This window comes from Pinus tabuliformis, chromosome 4_2 (genome assembly GCF_031772625.1).
Source record: "Pinus tabuliformis cultivar Carrire ecotype Pingquan chromosome 4_2, CPIR1, whole genome shotgun sequence".
In the NCBI taxonomy this organism is placed as follows: domain Eukaryota; kingdom Viridiplantae; phylum Streptophyta; class Pinopsida; order Pinales; family Pinaceae; genus Pinus; species Pinus tabuliformis.
In genome coordinates this window covers 83,479,102-83,499,244 of record NC_142304.1, presented here as the reverse complement: position 1 = coordinate 83,499,244, position 20,143 = coordinate 83,479,102, and positions in this window count along the sequence as shown.

The following is a 20,143-nucleotide window of genomic DNA, read 5'->3' as shown; positions in this document are numbered from 1 at the left end:
TTACAACCAGAAATGTGTCCAGACTTTGTCTATCATCAAAGTTGGATCTATGTCATTCTCCTAGGGAAGATGAGCTTCAATCTTCTGTCCCCAGCGGCGGTGCCAATTATGTTAGGATTCCAAGAAACTCTCCTAGGTTGTAGCTCAGAGATGCCTGGTAACATATAAATTCAACTACTATTACAATGGATGAATGGAAGGAATGATGCTTGTTCAAGTCAGATAACCACTTATACTTTGTTTCACCCAGACATGCATGAACACCCCCATACTACAAGGCTTTAGACCACCAACTACTCACAGTTTATAGATAAGGTGAATATGAAGAATATTAACCACACTAGCAAATGCACAAGACCATGTGATGGCCGGCTGCAACCAGTAAACAAGTCTGTAAATCTATTCTACTAATGCATAGACAGGATGACAACTCTCTTACACTAGGTAGAAAGAAACCTAAGTATCCCATTCAATGATACATTCTACAATCTAACACATAGATCGGAAGACATCTCTCTAGTGCTAATCTTCAAAGACCAAGAATACAACATATCAGGCACAGCTTATAATAGGAGAACATGGAAAGTGAGCAGTTAACAACAAAAGAAGCTTGTATTAGCTGAAAATGAAGACGAGACGCTGCAAGTGACAAAATATCTACAGTCTCCAGAAGTTGAACCTTACATCAAAACATCAACCATCAACCTTGATTACATCTTGTTTCTGGGTATTTATAGATTTTACATTACAGGGCCCTTGGGCCGATTAGGTATGAAGGGGTCATAATTGACCACCAACTACATTTAACTACCTGATGGAGTCTCTGACTGTGTTTGCTTGCTTCAGTGGATGAATCTGATCTTTTCAGGTGCTGTGTTTTCCTCTTAGGCAGTTGGAGTGCTCGTACCAGTGAAATTCCATAACTGATAAATGAAGCTACAAGGTCGTGTTCTATCCTTTTCACCCTTGGCCATGTTGTTTATTAAAGATGGTTGTTGGGGGAATTTGTGACTGGTACTGGCAAGATGGTCACCTTCCTCCTTCGGGGAAATGGAGTGGTTAAAGGACGTGGACTGCATGGGTGAGTGGATGAGTTGGATGAGGGGGAAGGTTGGCTGTCGGATCGAAGAAATGGACAGCGGAGATGGCTCAGGGGATGATATCGGCCGAGGTGGGAGCGGGTTGAATATGGGTCGTTGGATCTGCAGCAGATAGACCGAACAGTGATCAGGTGGTGGAGCTGCACGATAGTTATCGGGCAGGGTAGATAGGTTAGGCGGTAAACGGTATTGATCGCACCGCCTTCGGGCATAGAGCAGTAAAAGGGCGGAGGCGTGTGATACCATTCAGCGATCAACACATAGCGGCGGATGAGAGAGAAAAACCACTCTCATCGCGCACTAACGTTTGATCGGGTTACGGGCGTGGGGAGAGCGAATGCCATCGGATCATTTCGAAGGTGATCGAACGGTTGCAATTTGATCGTGCAGGTTGCTTCATCGAGCGCGACAGGAACCGTTGGATCGGCGGGAGAAAATCAACGACTGAGATTTAAGAAAGGGGTTTATGAGCACGCGGGGTAATAAGGGTGAGGTTCTATGGTGGTTTTAGACCTTTGCGCTTGGGGCTTAAAGTAAAAGGGGTTTATAGTGGGTTTAGAGGAAAAACGGAGGAAACGGAGGTGAAGGAGAATAAGCAGAGTGAAGGAAGGAAGGGAAAATGACCATTATGAGCTTTCTTTTAGGCTCAACCGAGCAGACCAAGCTCATTTCTGACCTTGAAAAGTCAGCGTTGTATAGCAGAGCTAACAATTACCACAATAGGTTGAATATTTGTAGGGTCCCTTTATACTATCAGACTAAGGCTTAGTGATCCTCATTGTTTTTGTACTAGCCAATACAGCTTAATCATGCTTATAATCCTTCTTCCATTATCTCAAGTCATCCAAGAGTTTATCATAGTTTACAAGTTCTAGCTAGGATTTTCAAGGTAAATTTTGAGCTAATTTGACTAGGTTGGCCCTTTAATTATTCCAGGTTCAAGGCACTACGAGGAATTAGGGAGGGTTGTTGTTGTAGCTACAACCATTGGCAAAACATAGGTAGGACCCCTGAATCTCTGAGTATTGTCCAAGAACTTCTTCCAAATCACATGTGATTAGTGTGCTTGTAAGATTTATTATTCCTTCCATGAAGGTATCATTTCTTAGAACTATGAAATGTTGAGTTACGTGACTTCCCCTTTCTCAAATTTCATTAAATCTTGAGGATGTTCTAGAAGGATACAACTTTTAATCGGGGTCTTCCTCTTCAATAGAACTCTAATGCTTTGAAAATAGCAATACTTCATGAGATTAAAATATCAAGCATTAATGATGAGTTTCATGGTGTTTCCCCATTGCTAGTGAGGATCCATAGCCCTGACAGAGTCACCTTAGAACCATAGGAATTTCTTCACTACCAGTGAGTGTCCATATCCCCAAATTCTCAAGCCTTTACCTTTTTCATTGAATCCTCACTAGCTCAAGAATCCATAGCTAGTGAGGATCCTAACTGCTCAAGAAACCATTCTCAAGCCTTTACCTTTTTCATTGAAAGTTGTTCATTTGGTATACTTTTATTTTCTTATTGGGCACAATTTGCCACAAGGTAGATGAAGGACCCTAAATGGTAATTGGGATGATTCTTAAAAAATTAATGATTACCTATTATTGATATGTCTCCTTGGTATCATTGTTGGAGCTTGATCTTTCAAATCAAAATAAGGTCTTAGATAATATATTATAGGATTCTTAAGGCTTCTCAACCAGACTAGTAATTGGATCAGTGTCCACTCAACATTATCATTGTTCACAGAGTGTTCTCCAACTAGCAGTGATAATATTGTCCATAGGAAGAGTTGTGATTCATGATATTTTGAAATAGTTATGGGCATCACACATAGATTTGTGGCCTAAGTTGCACTATGCCTGAAAGAAGTAACTTGGTAAGAGATCAATTATCTAGTAACTACATGAAGTCCATTGTTAGAACATAGTTTATTTATGTACAATAAGTAACTAGGTTGATTCAAAACAAAGAAAATAAGAGGAATCAAACGAAAAAATTAGAAAACTTGAAATGAAAATAAATATATTTATGTACAAGTAATTACAGTCATGGTCGCCATGAAAAATAAAATTTCAAAAATTGGCCATTAGTTAGGAGAAGATTAGCTTATCTCGCTATATTTTTGAGACAATACATTCCTAAGCCAACTTTCTCAACAACGGCATAAGGTCCCCTGCTTAGAAATCCTTCTCAATGGCATATTTGTTGTCAAACCATTTCTTAATCGTCTACTAGTGAGTGGAAAATTTTTGTTAGGATTTATCTCTCTCTTCTTCAAGTTTTAATAGCGTCTTTATTATTGTTTACAAATTTAGGAACCACTGACCATGAGAGTTTTAGGAAAACTATATAGCAAGTAAGAAATGTTAGGTGGATATATAAGTTCTTTCCCATAAACCAAAAAGTAAGGGTATGTTCCTAGAGCAGCCTTAAGTGTGACACAATCTTGCCACAATGCACTAAGAAAAGTGTTATTCTAGTTTCTTTGTGGATCCACTATAGTGGCCTTCAAAATGAAAATCAAGTTCTTGTTGCTAGACTGAGTCGATATATTGCCTTGGAATTAATAAATGCCAAAGTCTCTTACTATGATGCCTTTATCTAATGCAAATTCATTTAGTTTGATAGACACAAAATAAGTTGCATTATCAAATATCACAGAAGTAGAAATGCCAAACATAGTAATGATATGTTGTTCCAAGAATTGAATGACAACCTGGTTAATGATTACACTTGATGGTACAACCTTAGTTCACCAAGTGAAATACTATGTGATTTTTAGTATGTATCAATGTTGTTTGAAAGAGTGAAGGTAAATCTCACCAATCACGTCCAATCCTCATTGTTCTAATAGTTCCTCCACCATCACCAACTATAAGGTATAATAGACATTTTCTCTCAGCTAGCACACTTTTGATAGAATAGGCACATCTTGGCATAAGCATGGGAGTCTTTAAAGATAAATGGACAATGATACCCTACTCTAAGAATCTTTGATGTTGTGGTCTCACTTGCGAAGTTTCCATCGATAGCACCATTATGCATTTTAGAGTGGACTTTGTCGGCATTAGCTTTTTGTAAATAGCGAAGCAAGGCTCTGTTATGGTGCTTTTGGAAGAGAAACCCATAGATGAATTGATATTTTGAAGCCTTGAGTCTGACTACTCTTTGCTACTTAAGGTAAAGGCCTGCAAACATGGTACCTTGATCCAAATATTGTTTTAAAAATTAGTACGATGAGTCTTTGTGTTGGAGAATGTGTATATTTTCACATGAGTACATAGATAGGTCATTCTCCTAACCTTATTCTTCATCATTTCCAAGGTCCAAAGCTTCAAAAGAGAGCTTGCACAGGCCATGGAATTTTACGACATGGGTCATATTAAGTTCCAAATCATATACCTAAATAGAGGTAATCCAATTGCCTCTATATTTGCCCATCTCTTTCTTATGAATAATGAGCTTACCGTGGTGTAGGAAACAATAACTTTAATGTGAATTTTCTGGATGTATGGCCATAATTGTTTGAATGCCTTGTACGCATCATAGGTCTATTTTTCCATGCCAGGATAATTCATTTTAGGACCCTATAATCCTATACTCATAAATAAAATGGGGATCACATCTCCTTTGTCATCTTTTTATGTGAATACGACTACCTAGGAGAAGTTAGAGGCAAAAGTATAGACAAATAATTCCTTACCAAAACTTAGGTTATATAAGGTAGAAACATGAGTTATAGCATATTTGATATTGGCAAGGCCTCCTTTTCTACAATAGTCCATTTGAATTGTTTGTCCTTATTTATCATTTGTTGTAAGGGTTCGACAATTCGAGCAAATTCTAAACAAATCTTCAAACAAAATTAATCTTCCTTAGAAAGAACGACATGGATTTCTTATTGTTTAGGTAGGGTGTTTGTTGTCCTATGTAGAGAGTTTCAGATTAAGAACTATGTCAAAGCGTCTATGTGAGGTGTATATTTTGAAAATGGAAGATTCAAGGATACAAACCCTTCTTTATGTTAATAATCCTTAATGTTTTAGAGAACGGTCAAAAGTGTTGATATTCAAGTGTAGCAACATATAATTCTTTAAATGTATTTGGTAGAAGAATGGAGAAGAATTTAGAAAATCAAATATCCCCCCTAAATATTCAATCTTATAAGAGGAGAGAAGCGTATAGAAGAAACTCTATAGCAAAACATCAATACATATAAGAATTAATATAGATGAAACAATCTAATGATGCAAAGTAACGAAATCAAACATATTATTCAATCAATTAACTTTGTAACGAACATAACTTTGTAGTGGGATGTCAAGGGGGCTGACACTCAACCTAGCCTTTCCCAAATATCTATACAACCTCAGATGCATGTAGAAAAAAGATTATGTAATAATAGGTAAGTACTCACACAGTAAACAATGTTGTTATAAGTCGAAAACAAAACCCTTTGATTATGTTCAAAAACTCCAGGTATTGAAGAGAGTTTTTGAAGTTCTGCATGGAGAACTTTTTAATCAACATTTCAGGCTAAGTATCACAGCCTATCATTAGGAGATTCACAAAAGAATCTTGAATATATCTAGTTGATCAATATGTAAATAAATAGTATTTAATTGTTTAAGGTGTAATGTCAGTTAAACTAAAAGAGAGGTAAATTAAGAAAAAAAGGAGTTAATTAGAAAGACATAACATATAATAAAAATTATGTAATAAATGATCAAGAAGATAATTAAAGATGTAGCAACAATTAGATAATAATTAAGAGAGTATAATAATTAATGGACTAATAATAATTAAAAAATGAAACAATATTATGATTATAATAGAAATCACTAAAATAATTGTAATATTACTTATTATAGTCATTATAATGAATATTGATCAACTACATATACTATGATTACAAGGTATCATTATAGTTATTAATTTAGCTTACATTGCATCTTTAAATATCAAATACTATTTATTTACATATTGATCAGCGAGATATATCCAAGAGTCTTTCGTGAATCTCCTGATGATGGGCTGGGCTGTAAAACGTCGATTAACAAATTCTCAACGCAGAACTACAAAAAGTCTCTTCAATGCAAACATGTAAAAACACAAAAACAACTCCAAGTATTACAACAATATTCTTTCTAAAGCTTGGTCCAGGGTTGTATCAACCCTTTTCCCATTTCTCAAATGATATATATATATATAGATTGCTTACAAGAATCCTATCTTCTATAGATTTAGAATAAAAGATAAATTTTATCAAAACCATTTTGGATAATCTTTATAACAGCTCGACCAGAATAGAAAGTCTCAAGTTGTCCTCCTCGATTCTTGCCCAAAATACTCGATTATGTTCTGATTCTGCTGCTCAAAATCTACATCACCTGCCGAAATGTTAACAGCCTTGATTATCTGAACTATTCAATAATTTTCACGAGATGAGATGCTCCCATTCCTCTTCCATTGGATAAGTTAAATCAACCATTTTCTTGAAAGCTTCATCTACCTCTATATATTTCTCAAAAGATGGTATGGTTTAACTAACTATGAATAGATGTTTAATTTCATAACAAATGAAAAAGATCATCGAATAACTTCTCAAGTAGTAAAATTTAACCACTTAGAGCTCCTTTTACTCCAACAAACTTTGATTTATCCAGTGATCTTTGACAATCTTCCTTTGTCACCATTAAGCCCTGTGAATTTTTAAAAGAAGTCAGACTTCTTTGTTGTAAAAAGAGATTTTTTGTAAAATCTATTTACATGAGTTTGCAAACTTTCACATTTATCTTTCATCTGCAACATTAAATTTTTCTTTGTCGGAACTCCTCTAGTTTGTAAGACTGAATCAATTCTATCTTCAATACCTAATTCCTCAATTTATTCCAAAAACTTAATGATTTTCCTTGCTTGTCTAGGTTTATTTCCCAACTCGTCTTTGATCTCATCAATGGCTTCTCTTGCTCTCTCCAACAATTCTTCTTGTTCAACAATAATTTCAATTGATGACCAAATATCAGATAATGAAGACATTATTTCCATCCATATATTCTCTTTAACCTGTATCAAACATTGAGCATTGTCAGTCTCACTTAATTGTCGTTCAAGTTGTTTTTGCAACCTGTAACTTCTTTGGATTTCAATGATTAAAGAATTGTCAAAATTGATTTTTTCTTTCTCTGTTTTTTCCATAGCTGCTTTTAAATTATCAATTTCTTGATTCTTAAAATTAATAACGATAATGTTTACGTTACTTCCTATTTTGTTCCATCATTCCTTGTTGGACCTCCCTGTGTTGTAGAAGTTGTTGTGTTTGTTGTCTGTTTTTTTTCTTTGAGTAACTTCTCCATTTCTGTTTCCATCCTTTGTATCTGCATATTTTGCTCAATTATGATTGATAAGAGTTTCTTTATCTTTTTCAAGCTCACCAACTTCCTGTGTTTGTGGATGTTCTGTAGTAGGCATCTTCAATCTCTTTCAAAGGGCTTGAATGTCAGCATTCTTCTTCTTTATAACTTCTTGGGAAGCATTAATATCCTCTGGATCCAAAACTAATTTTATAACAAGATCCTCCAATGATTTTATTTTGGTGTCTTTAGCAAGAGAATATTCTCTCCATTTTATTTTGGTGTCTTTAGCAAGAGAATATTCTCTCCATTTTACGCTCAGATAATGTATTGTTTAATGAATTTTGTAACTGACACACTCATAGTTGACTTAGTTAGACTAGAATATATCATTTCTCTAGTTTGTCTATGTAGATCAATTTGATCCTTAGCATCAAAAGAAAACACAGAGATCTTGAAATATTTTGCATGTCTTGCTCTTGGGACCTTTGGTTCAAGAAAAGTTAGTTTAAATTGTCCTTTTCCAACATCTAGGGTTGAGAGGAACATGGTCTTTGTAGATGAATTCTAATTCCAAAACTGAGTATATGTCATTTCCTTTAGAGTTTCATTATTCTTTTTAATTTCCAGGAACTTAGAGAAAATACTTTGATTAGAAGCAGAAGACGGCCTAGTTGTTATTACAATTTGCTGCAATTTGAAAGCAGACTCACCTAGAAGAAAATTAGTTGCTCAATAATATTTGAATATGTAGTTTCTAACACAGTTTCTTCTACATCCTTTGTTTTTTTGTCTTTTGTATACTCTAAATCCACTTCCCTCTAATTTTCAAACATTTTCAACTATTCTTTTAAGTTCTTTCTCCTTTTGTTGAGGTGTTGCTTAGACATTAGGTCTTACTGATTGACCTATTACTTGTTCCCTTGATAGTTCTTGTAGAGTATTATCTTCCCATGTTTCCTTGTTAGCGAACTTTTCAATTTATGGCTTTCTCATATGTACATAGGGAGTAGAGTTTTTTTGAACTCTTAAGGCTGAAACCCTACCTATTGGATCATATGGTCAACTGACTCCTTGTTTGAAATTCATTTGTGTCAATAAGTATTCAACCTCTTTGTCTATTGATCCGATATTGACAACAAAAATCCCTACTTGCGCTTTGAGTTTGAATAAGGCTTCGTTCTTCCTTTGTTAGAAGTGCATTTGATCCACGTTAACTGATAAACTCAAGGGCAAAAATTTTAATAGGAAGGAACGTTGATAATTGATAAGGAGGGAGCTCACAACCATATATTCTAATTTTATTAAAATCCTTATATAAATACTAGTCACCCAATTTGATCTGCTCACTAAGTTAGAGAAATATTTTGACCTCTGGTGAAATTCAAGGAATATTAGAGCGCGCTTGAGCCAGAGGAGTTCTGGGATGGGTGACCTCCTGGGAAGTCCTGGTTACCGGGTGCAAGCCCCGGAAGTGATGATTGATGCTATGTGATTCATTTCACTAGTTTCAATCCCACTTCTTCACCCCTGTAAATGGGGTAGCAAGCTAAGTGGGCTTGATTGTGGGGAAAACTCCACAGTTAAGCGCGCTTGAGCCAGAGGAGTTCTGGGATGGGTGACCTCCTGGGAAGTCCTGGTTACCGGGTGCAAGCCCCGGAAGTGATGATTGATGCTATGTGATTCATTTCACTAGTTTCAATCCCACTTCTTCACCCCTGTGAGCATCACCCGATGCAATGAGTGCTAAGTGAACTATTCAAAAATCATGAGAAATTAGTCAGTTACGACTACCTCTCATGGAAATGGTCATACGTGAATGACTTACTTAACGCAGTTGAATCCCAAAATGATATCTAATATTATCATTGTTTAGAAGACTGAAACATACATGAAGAAATTGATCCACAAGGTTGATGAAAGAAAATTCTTTAGAGTTTTTCCTAACGAGTGAGGTCCAATAAACAACTGACCTCTGATTACCTTGTAAATCATGCTTCTGAAATTGTATCTAGAATCTTTTTTACTGATAATATAAAAACAAATCAACCAACATAGACTGATATCTAAATGTTTTTTCAGTTCCAAAGTTTAAAAGTTGTCCATGAATAATCTATGGGAGGAATTGGTTGAGATTGAATAATATTGTTGATTTCTTTCCTGGTGAGAAGGTTGATAGAAAACCCAAAATAACTTCATCTACTATCTCATTGTTTTCATACCCTAACAAGCAACATAACATAGATATGATTTGTCTAGAGATTTTTGGGAACATGGATGAAGCATAAGGTGGATTATGTTCAAGAATTTTAGTTCCTTCTAGCATAAAAGATTTGAATATAGAAGATCTTTGTTGGAAGGTCAACTTTTGATAAATTTTTAATAGTAATTCACTGGAAATTGGGTGCAGAGAACTAGGAATAATGATTTGTAAAGTTTGCAATATTGATTCAGAGGTTACATAAAATGATGGCTCTCCATTATTGGAAATTATAGCTCTCTCACTTAGAAAACACCTATTTGCACACCACATGACAAATTCTGGAAAATGGTGGGTTTGTGGAAAGATGAATTGGGAAAATAAAGATTCCCATAAAGAAAATTCGTCACTATTATCCTAAAATCTTTGAAATTCCCAATTTTGAATTTCATAGAGGTCAAATTTGCATATGGTCTCTATAATTTTGGCTTCCAAGTCAATTAATGGTAATTCATCAAGTCTCATAGATGCAAAAGGAGGTGTAGTTTTCGCCTGAGCTTTGGTTTCCTTTCCCTTCTAAGAACTCATTCTTGAATGCAAAAGGAGGACACAAAAGTTCATTTACCCATGGAATGACATCGTTGAATGTCTTGCAATTAATATCCTCCAACCAATTGAAATGGTGTTGCTCAAATTCATTGTAGTTCTGATAGAGGAACAAGGAATGAACTTGGATAAAAACTAAAAGGGCTATCACAGGAATATCGGGTGCATATGAAAATTAAGGAGTGAAATGTCTTCAATGAAATAAATGTTAAGGAAATAATGGATTATTTTTGCATAAATGAAAATTAAATGGCTAGCAGTCAACGGGATTGACGAATAATAGCTGGTGATAATACAATTGGCGGGATTTCAAAATAACGACAATGACAAAAGTTTAGCAGAGAGTTAATTCTTGCGGAAACCATTGGTGGGTTTTAGGGGGGGGGGTTGTGCAAAAAGTGATAAGTCGCCAGGTCAACAAAAAAAAAAATAAGGAAACAAGTTATTACGGACCCGCCCCAAGGGAGTCTTGGGATTTGTTGTAGCTTTTTCTTGTCCAAGGAATGCTACATAGTTATTTTTTTTTAATTGAAAGCTTATTTCCTGGCCAAATCCTCGGGCATATGCAAATTGTCATGGAAAAATGGTTCTACCCTTTAGTTTTTCTCCTTTCCTCACATCCATAATAGTGCTAGAATCAAGATTTAAGGTGATTTTATGTTATTGTTATTGACCATGGTATTACGCAGGGTTTTATTCAAACAAAGGATATCAAAGTGTTACTTTGACTATCACTTCAAGATGAGGAATTGGAAGGAATATCTAGGCCCATTAAAGTGGTGTGATTATAAGGGTGGTTACTACGAGAAATAAGTTAGGGCTTTAAGTGCTTGCACTTGGAAAGATGCCAACATTTATTGCAAGTTCTTCCCTTGCTTGTTGTTCTCCCAAAGGTTCTTGCCAAAACTTACATATACTATGGGATTTCTTTCCGAAGGAAAGTCCAGTCCACCATTGACTTTGAATGGCAAGAGAGTTCTTAACTACTTCGTGACTTGAGTGATCGGAGACTTCGTGACAATCAGTGGTCTTTACATGTGTCATCAGATTGAATCCAAGCTTCAAAGTTCTTTGTTGCCTAGCAAATTCATTAATAATTGTTGTTGCTATTGTTGTTCCAATACAACACAGAAAAGTTATATCTAGATATCATATATGATAATGAGATGATGTATTTACGGTTGACTAAGATGCAGGAATTGGTTTCATCTTCAGTATGCTTTTCACCCCTGAAGAGCAATACAAGCAAATCTTGTTATATTTAATGTGTTCTATTTAAAAGGCATGAGCACAAATTCTTAGGCGGCAAGAAATGCTTTGGGATTTTTTTGGAATTCGTATGGTGTTCACTGGAAAATTTTGATCATGCAACTAGAGACTTCCTTATAATTTATGAACTCGTGGGCTTTCATTGCCTGTATCGTTGAATTTAAAAGCCATCAAATCCAAAATGGAGCTCAAGCTCCACAACAGTTAAAATAATTCTCTAGGAATTTTTGGGGAGTGAACTTGAAAATTCTTGCAGCTACCTGTAAAAGTTGAAGTAAAAAGTGAAAAATACATGGAATGGATCACTGGTGTGTTAGAAATTAGAATGTTTATCCAGTCAGATGTTTCCCTCGTGCAAAAAGATAGGCATCAATGAGGAGGATCCAATGCCATTAATTCATGATATTTAGCGTCATGGACAAGAAATTGCAGCTTGTAATGCTTCCCTTCCTAAGGTAGTTTCTTGAGATAACCATAGCAATTGTGCAAATACCAGTCCGTTATTGGTGCCAAGGACCTGTAGAAGGGGGATTTATAAAGAGTTTTTCACGTTGCCCAAAAAGCTTCAAAATTTGAACTTCATAATACTTCCCTTCGTCCAGATTTGGAATCTCATTTGCAATAGTGCCTTGTGTGATGAAAGAGAACATTTATTCTACAGGTTCATTGTTAGCTTAAAGCGCTGGCATTTTCAATGAAAATGAAGGACGTTGGCCCTCAGAAATCAACGATTCATATTCTATTGTGGGCCCCCGGATTGTTTGAAGTTTATCAAACGGGGAGGGTCCACAATAGATTGTTTTATAAAACAATTCTTCTTACGTGGCAGCAGGATGTTAATTGCGAGACCCCTGCAACACAAACCCACATACCGCTTTGACCCCTTCTGCATTCCACTTCCAGGGTTTTAACAAAACCATTGTATAAATGTCAGCACAGATTTAGTTTTGATATGGAGCATCGAGGTAGGAAGTCATCACGGGAACATTTCATCAAAAAGGTTTGATGACCTCCGATGCCCCCGCAAATGGTTTACCAAGAAGCAAGTGTCAAAATGGAAAAAAATATTGCATCACAAGAAGTGTCAATCTAGTTTGCTAGTTGTTGAAAATCACTCCAAATGATTTACCACCTCAAATGCTCTAGTTTAGGTGCCATGATTTATCACAGCTAGCAAGCAGATTGAGCTATTAAGTTGGCATTTGCCTTTTCCAAGTAATGTAATTATAGACAGAAGAACAAGATCATGGTTATTTGTTTTAAATTTTGACTCCCAAATGATATGTTGAATAAACATATTGAACGGTTTCAAAACACCAAATGTTCATTGGGAAGGAAGGAACATATAAAGTAGAGTTGAAAATGTCAAAATCTTCCAACATAGAGCACCTACAACGAATTTTAAGTACGTTAGTTCTCCACCAGAACGACATGCATGCTCAGAGATGAGCTCATTCCAGATATTACAATAATGGGTTTGGTTTTGCAGCTAGTTGTGCTCTGGATGTTTTAAATCTCAATCCTGTAAATAGAAAGCCAATAAGGATAATATTTTCCCACAATCGTGAAATGGGTCTTCAAATGTCGTTATTAAGAATCTTGATAAATCAATAGATAACAGAGTGTTGCATGATATGTTCTCCGCTTTTGATCCAATTCTTTCTTGAAGAGTAGCCACAGATAATAATGTTCAGTCAAAAGGACATGGTTTTGTTCAGTTTGAGAAAGAGGACTCAACAAAAAGTGCCATTGAAAATTTGGATGATTCTATTAGCGCAGAGCAAGGGATCAGGCTTTATGGCATTTTCTACTCCAGTAGAGGCCATGCGTGGTATCTCTTGGATGAATGTTATAATGATGTTAAGTTGTTCATCAGAATTTTGGCTGGAGCAGTGGATATTCCATATTTAAGTTCACCAGATGTTACTTTTTCTGGATTATTGTTTCCTCTTGAGTCAAAGTTAGTATTTTTGCTCCTAGAGTGGATATAGTATTTAATATCAAACCAGGTTGAGACATTTCCATAAATGGTCATGAGAAACATAGCAGAAGGAAGTAGGAATTTCACTGGTTTTTGAAGGGGTCATTTCCTCCAAATAGAACCCTAGCCAAAATTTGACAGCGCATCAGCAAAGAAGGTGGAATTGGAGATTACAATTTATATAACAGAGGAACAAAGTTGTGACTGACTCTAAAAATTGTCGATCTGTGCTAATCATGGAAGATACGGAGAAGCAAGGATCTGTCCCTAACGTACAATTCTGTCTTGTGTGTGATATCGTCAAATTTCTTTGAAGGATATTCAATTTTGTAAGAAAAATATACACCCAGTTTCAAGGATAATAACACGGCAACTACCCTCTCACTGAATTTATTGCAAGTATAAAGACTGATAAAAAGACATATGATACCTTGACGAGAGAGTATAAGAAATAGTTTTGTCTTAGAAAAATATTGGTGAATTTCACATATAATCATTCAGGTTTCAATGTTTCCCTGATTTGCATGATGATCGAGTATTAAGGCTAAAAAGTTTGGGGTCGCAAAAGGAGAATTCTCTAGACACATGGATGCTCTTACAAAGGACAGTGAGCACTTTGCAGCAATAATTGACAATGTCCCATCTATTGACAATTTGGAAATTTTTCATGGAGAGTGATGCATTAGGCCATATTGTTACGGACCAGCAACAAGGACATGAAAATCTTGTTGCTTTTGCAAAAACAATAATTCTTCAAGATGTTAATATTTATGATTTTTGGAAAACCTACTACACCTTTAGCTACAACAGTTATTGTTGGTGCGCTGAAAATTGTGTTGAAAACTGTCTACAGACATGGTGTTGGAGATGTTGAATTTAAGATTCATCTAGCGGAAATAGTTAAAAATTCAAAATGAGGTTAAAAAAATAAGTGCAGATGGGAGTATGCTTCAAACGGAGAGTCAAAATACACCCCTCCAAAATAGAATAATAGCACAGTTGGTTGAATAGGTGGCAGGTGGACCCTTTTTAAAGGGAGGTTAGCAAAATTTCAGTGGACAGATCATACAGATTCAATATTCTAGCCAGAGGATCAATATCCAAAAGGCAAGATGGCAATCAATGAGTAGCTGGTAGAGTATTCCTAGCATTGGATCAACAATGAGCTTTCCAAGGCAAAATACAAGTAGTCGATATTCAATTCCAGATTTCAATACAGATGACTGAGCATGTCAGTATGAATCAACACTCAAAAAATTTAGCTGGAGGATGAAGTATCTCACGAAAATATGGCAGTGAGAAATGAGTCAACAATCAGATCTCGATTCTAAGGCACAAAAAGAGTCAACAAAAGATAAGATGGCAATCAAGAAAATCAATCCCAAATTTTGAAAACATTAAACTTGAGAAATTCCAATTTTCTTACAAATTGTTTGAAATTATCTTTATTTTTAGTTATTTGATAAAATATTTGTTTCCTAAAAATTAGAGACAGTTTGTAAATTGTATGAGTCTATATATTTGATTATATGTAATAAATAGTTGTTGGCTTTTGAGCCCAAAGACTGCAACTTTTGTAAAACTTGATATTACAGAGTTTTAATTCAAGGGTTTTTGGCATCAGTGTATTGACAGAACTTGTATACATGTATTTTTTTTGTGCCTTCATAATATGTTTCTACATATATTTAAGGCAATGTAGGACATTGGGAAGGGTTGGGCCAAGTATCAGCCTCCCCTACATCCCTAGCAAAGTTATGTTTTATATTGAGTAATATAGCGGACGTCTCGGCTCTTGTTGAGGCATAAGTTTCCTGCTATTGTGCGGCTTGCAGGCTATTGCACGTAGCCTAAGTTTATAGTGGCAGCCAGTTAGATTTGATCCTAGGTCTGTTCAGGATAACTCTCACTAGTTACCAATTATCCTAGATTTAAAAAAAAACAAAACAAAAAAAGATCGAACAATTTGTTTGATTTGCCACCCAGAAATAACTATATCGTTGCTTCTATGCTATGCTTAGATATATTTTTTTTCACTGTAGACATTCACGTATATGTTTCTGATATTGTTAGATGAGTAGGTATTCAAGGAGGATGTTGGATTATCTAATTTTTCTTCTATTCCCCTATCAAAACCTTTCAAGCTATGTTATCTTGTCATAGTTGAATGTTGAAACTTTAATAAGGCCTCTGCAAGAGAGGATTTTATTTGTTAAGCACGGATTTGTGACTCACCAGCAACCACCCATACAACAAACCTTAGATCTAGCCATTGTGCTTCATAGATTATTTTTCAGTGACAATGAATAACATTAAAAAGCCTCATGACACTTGAGGGAGCCCCTATGGTTCAAGGGTTGGGTTGATCCTAAAGTTGGTTGAGTTGGTTTCTCGATGCAGTTTCGCAGCCAAGAACTACCTTCAAGAAACATTACAACAAGATTGGTAAGTGTCTGAGATTTTGATTATAGATCAAAGTATTTCTCAAGTGAAATCACCCCTTTAAGATCGGTTTTCTCTTGTTTTCCTGTTTCACTTGTGGTTACTTCTTATCATGCTCTTCATCATCAATGATAACATCCTCCAACATGCTTTCTTAGAGCATATCTCAGAAAGTATATTGAACCAAAATATGAAATTTAAAATATATGTTCCCTAAGATTTCTCCTAAATATTCTGCAAGTTTCACCAATTTGAAATCTCCCTAGAAAAAGTTATAATGAAAAATCCAAAATGACCTATTTGAAATTGATTTCGGGAGCACTCAGAAACCCTAACTTCGTTAAAGAATATATCCAAAAGTATAGGGAATTAAGATATGAAATTTTAAACAAACGTCCCTCAATATTCTCCAAGTTTCACCATCTCAAATCTCCCCTTAAAAAAATTAGTGAAAATTACAAATTGACTTGTTTGAAACTAACTTTAGGAGCATTTGAGAACCATAATTTCCCTAGAGCATATCTCCAAAAGTATAGTGAACCAATATCATAAATTTGAATCAAATGTTTCCTAAGATTTCTCCTTAATATTCACTAAGTTTCACCATCTGAAAGCTCCCATTTGAAGCAATAAAACCCGAGGTTTGTATGCTCTAATACTAAGTATTATTATCCAAAGACATAAAAGTCAGAAGTACACACCATGTATAGCAATGTGATCATGGATAAAAACTCCAATAGAAATAATAATAGGAGAAACGCCTCCAAATATCCACTTCATACATTTAAATCATATGTCATCCATAATGAATACATAATATTTATATATAGCTATCCATACATTACACATGGCCCATATGTTATTAGTATAAGCCTATTACACATACATTTACATATTACATGTACATTTAACCCAATATATGCCACCCCCCCCCCTTGGGTCATACCATATGCATTTAACCCAATATATGCCACCGCCCCCCCCCCTTGGGTCATACCATACGCATTTAACCCAATATAGGCCACCCTTGGGGTCATAAAAAAGTCCTATGCCATAAATCCCTCGATCTCTGGGTCCTAGTAGCTCATAATCCTAGTAAGATATTGCTTCCCATCCCTCATTAATGGGTTCTCAAGGTAATTGAGTAACCTATTTTAGAGCAGAGCTCCTCTAACCACCTAGTTTCCCTAAACTTGTGCATGGAGTTCCTCAAAATCTTGCTCTCTCCACAACATTTTGAACTTTCCATATCTACAAAAAAAACTAATATGTTTTTAGTATTACATCCACATGCAAGAACTCTGATCCAATTGGATATTGGTCGCCACCCACCTATCCCTCTTGGACCCCCACAACTGTCTCTTTCAGTTTTTTAGTTTCCTTAATTGTAGCACAATTTACTAATTTTAGCAATTTTTCAGGTCCTGAACTTTCGGCGCCGTTTTGAGGCCCTAAACGACGTTTTTTTGGGAAAATGGGAGAAACATGGGCCCATGGATTGATTTTTAATCCAAAAGTTGTAGTCCTCGGATAGATCTTTCTAACGAGGTATTGTGCGCGTCAAACGGAGATCGGATGCCAGAGTTACGACCCTGGGAAGTTGATGTACCAATTTACCCAAACGGGGCCCATAGTTTGGCGTTTCATCTCCTAGAGTTAGTTTTTTGGATGTTTAGGGTTTTCCATTGTTTCTCAACAATAAATAGGCCTTCGAGCCTCATTGTAACACAGTGCATAGGCATGTAGCCACCACATCTCTTCTCAGATATAATCTACCATCGCCCTAGCTGGTTTATTTCCATTTCTGTTTGTAAGCGTATTTCAGTATTTTACATTAATTAAATGAAGCATTATTTCTGCTGTATCTCTGTATTTATGGTTATATCTGTAATTTGTTACATTCCTGTTTAAATCTGGATCAGTGGTATCGGAGCGATTTGCTCTTTCTCTGTTTTTTTTGCATGTCCCCAATGAGGTCAGGATATAAGGAGTTAGGGCTCGAACTGGTAAAACCTTTGCAAGACCAACCTCGCAAATCTCGATGGCCTCCCATGGCAGAAGACAAGAAAGACGAGGGGGTAGGAGGTGCTATCAAAATCTTGCTCAAAGAAGCCCTTGAGCAACAAAGGAACGTGATGATGGAAAACTTTGCCCATATCCTTCAGCGACTACCCAGGGGCAACACATCGGATTCCAATAGTTACTCTGGAAACACCACACCCTTTAAGGTACAAGTTAACTTTGAAATCCCCATATTCGAGGGTTATATAGACGCAAATGTTGTCGATAAATGGCTAAATCTGCTAGAGGGTTATTATTTTGTTCATGATTTTTCCAACCGGGAAAAGACTACTTTCGCTCTTCTCAAAGCATCCCCCCACATCAAGGATTGGTGGGAAACCTATTGCGAGCAGAAGGATGAAAGTACGGGCTCATTATTGTCAGCCGCACCCGCTTGGAATTCATTCTGGGACACCATCAAGGAGCGGTATTACCCTGTCAAAATCTATGAGGACAAATACATAAAGTGGACCATGTTACGGCAGGGAAGGGACCAAGATGTCCTGGAGTTCACAAATATTTTTCATGTCCTTCGCACAAAGTTGGGTATCAAGGATTCTAAGCTGCATTTGGTACTCAAATACTGCGGCTGCCTACACAGGTACATCCAAGACGAGATGGAGTTCCTGAACATCTCCTCACTCGGCACGGTGTACCGATACGCTATCAAGATTGAGCAAAAGTTTAAACAAAAGAAGCGAGACTTTGGATCTATGAATCTGAAGAACAAAGGACAAAGACAAGGTAGGGTGACCCAAGACAACCCGTAGAAGCCACAAGAAAATAACAACGCCACGAAGTTAAAGAAGGACATCGGAAAGTGGTGTGAGTTCTATAAGAGCCCCACTCACAACACAAGTGAGTGTCAGACTAAGCAGTCGCTGGTGGCCGAGTTGAAGGCTTCAAAATCATATGCATGTTTCGACCCTGAGTCAGAACCCGACAAGGGGAATGACAAAGGGAAGCAAATCATTGATGCGGATCCCAGCGCCACTGTTGCCACCGCCAAGCTCCAGAAGAATTAGCCCGAAGATCTAGAGGAGGGGAAGCGTCTTTTCCACTCATAGATGTGGGTGAAGGGTTTGCCACTGCGATTCATTGTTGACAGTGGCAGCTAAAAGAACCTCATTTCAACAAAGGTCGCGAAGTGGTTGGGCCTTCCGACTACACCACACCCGCAGTCGTACAGTATGGAGTGGCTTCACCAAGGACGAGATCTCTGAGTCCGCCAGCAGTGCCACCTTCCCTACAGCATCAAGCCCTTCACAGATGAGGTATCGTGTGATGTTTCACCTCTTTATGTTTGTGATGTACTATTAGGCCAACCAAACTTATGGAGGTGACATGTTGTGTATGAGTCAAGGCGTCGCCCTGTTATCATTTCTTTGGGTAATTCATTAGACAGGATACCGGAGGTAGCCCCACCTACCGCCACCTCTTTGATCACTACTAAGAAATGCAGCAAGCTCATCTCCCAGACTAGGAAATTCATTTTCTATCTGGTTCGCTCCCAAAGTAAAGGAAAGATCGTCACCACATCCATAACCCTCGCAAAGGGTTCCTCCACGTAGCAGCAGGTGGACACAGTCATGAAAGAAGACAAGGATATCTTCTCCTCACCCACAGCGGTAACATTGCACTGTCAAGTCAAGCATTCATTCGATCTAACTCCTAGAGCACCTCTACCCAACGGGTCGATATATCGTCGCTCCATTCTGGAAAATGCCAAGTACAAGCAGCAACATGATTAGCATTAGGTGCCACACAATTATCAGGTGGGCAACAAATTTTGGTTGCATCTGCAGAAAGAATGCCTTACAAGAGCCCATCAGAAGCTCTGAACGCTCCAATATTGTCCTTACACTATTACCAAGGTTGTGGGAAACAATGCTTTGGAGCACAAAATTCCCCCATTCCTTCACTTGCACCAAGTGTTCAATGTGGACTGCCGTCGACCATGCTTCCCACCATCACTGGACACAACAGAGGTTGCAAAACAGCTCACCCGGGACCAAGTTCAGCAGAAGTTTCCTCATCTCATGGAGAAACTCAACGCAATGGGGACCATTGCTTCCTAAGGGGGAGGAATGATCCAGGTGGATGTTGGTGGCCACCCACCTAT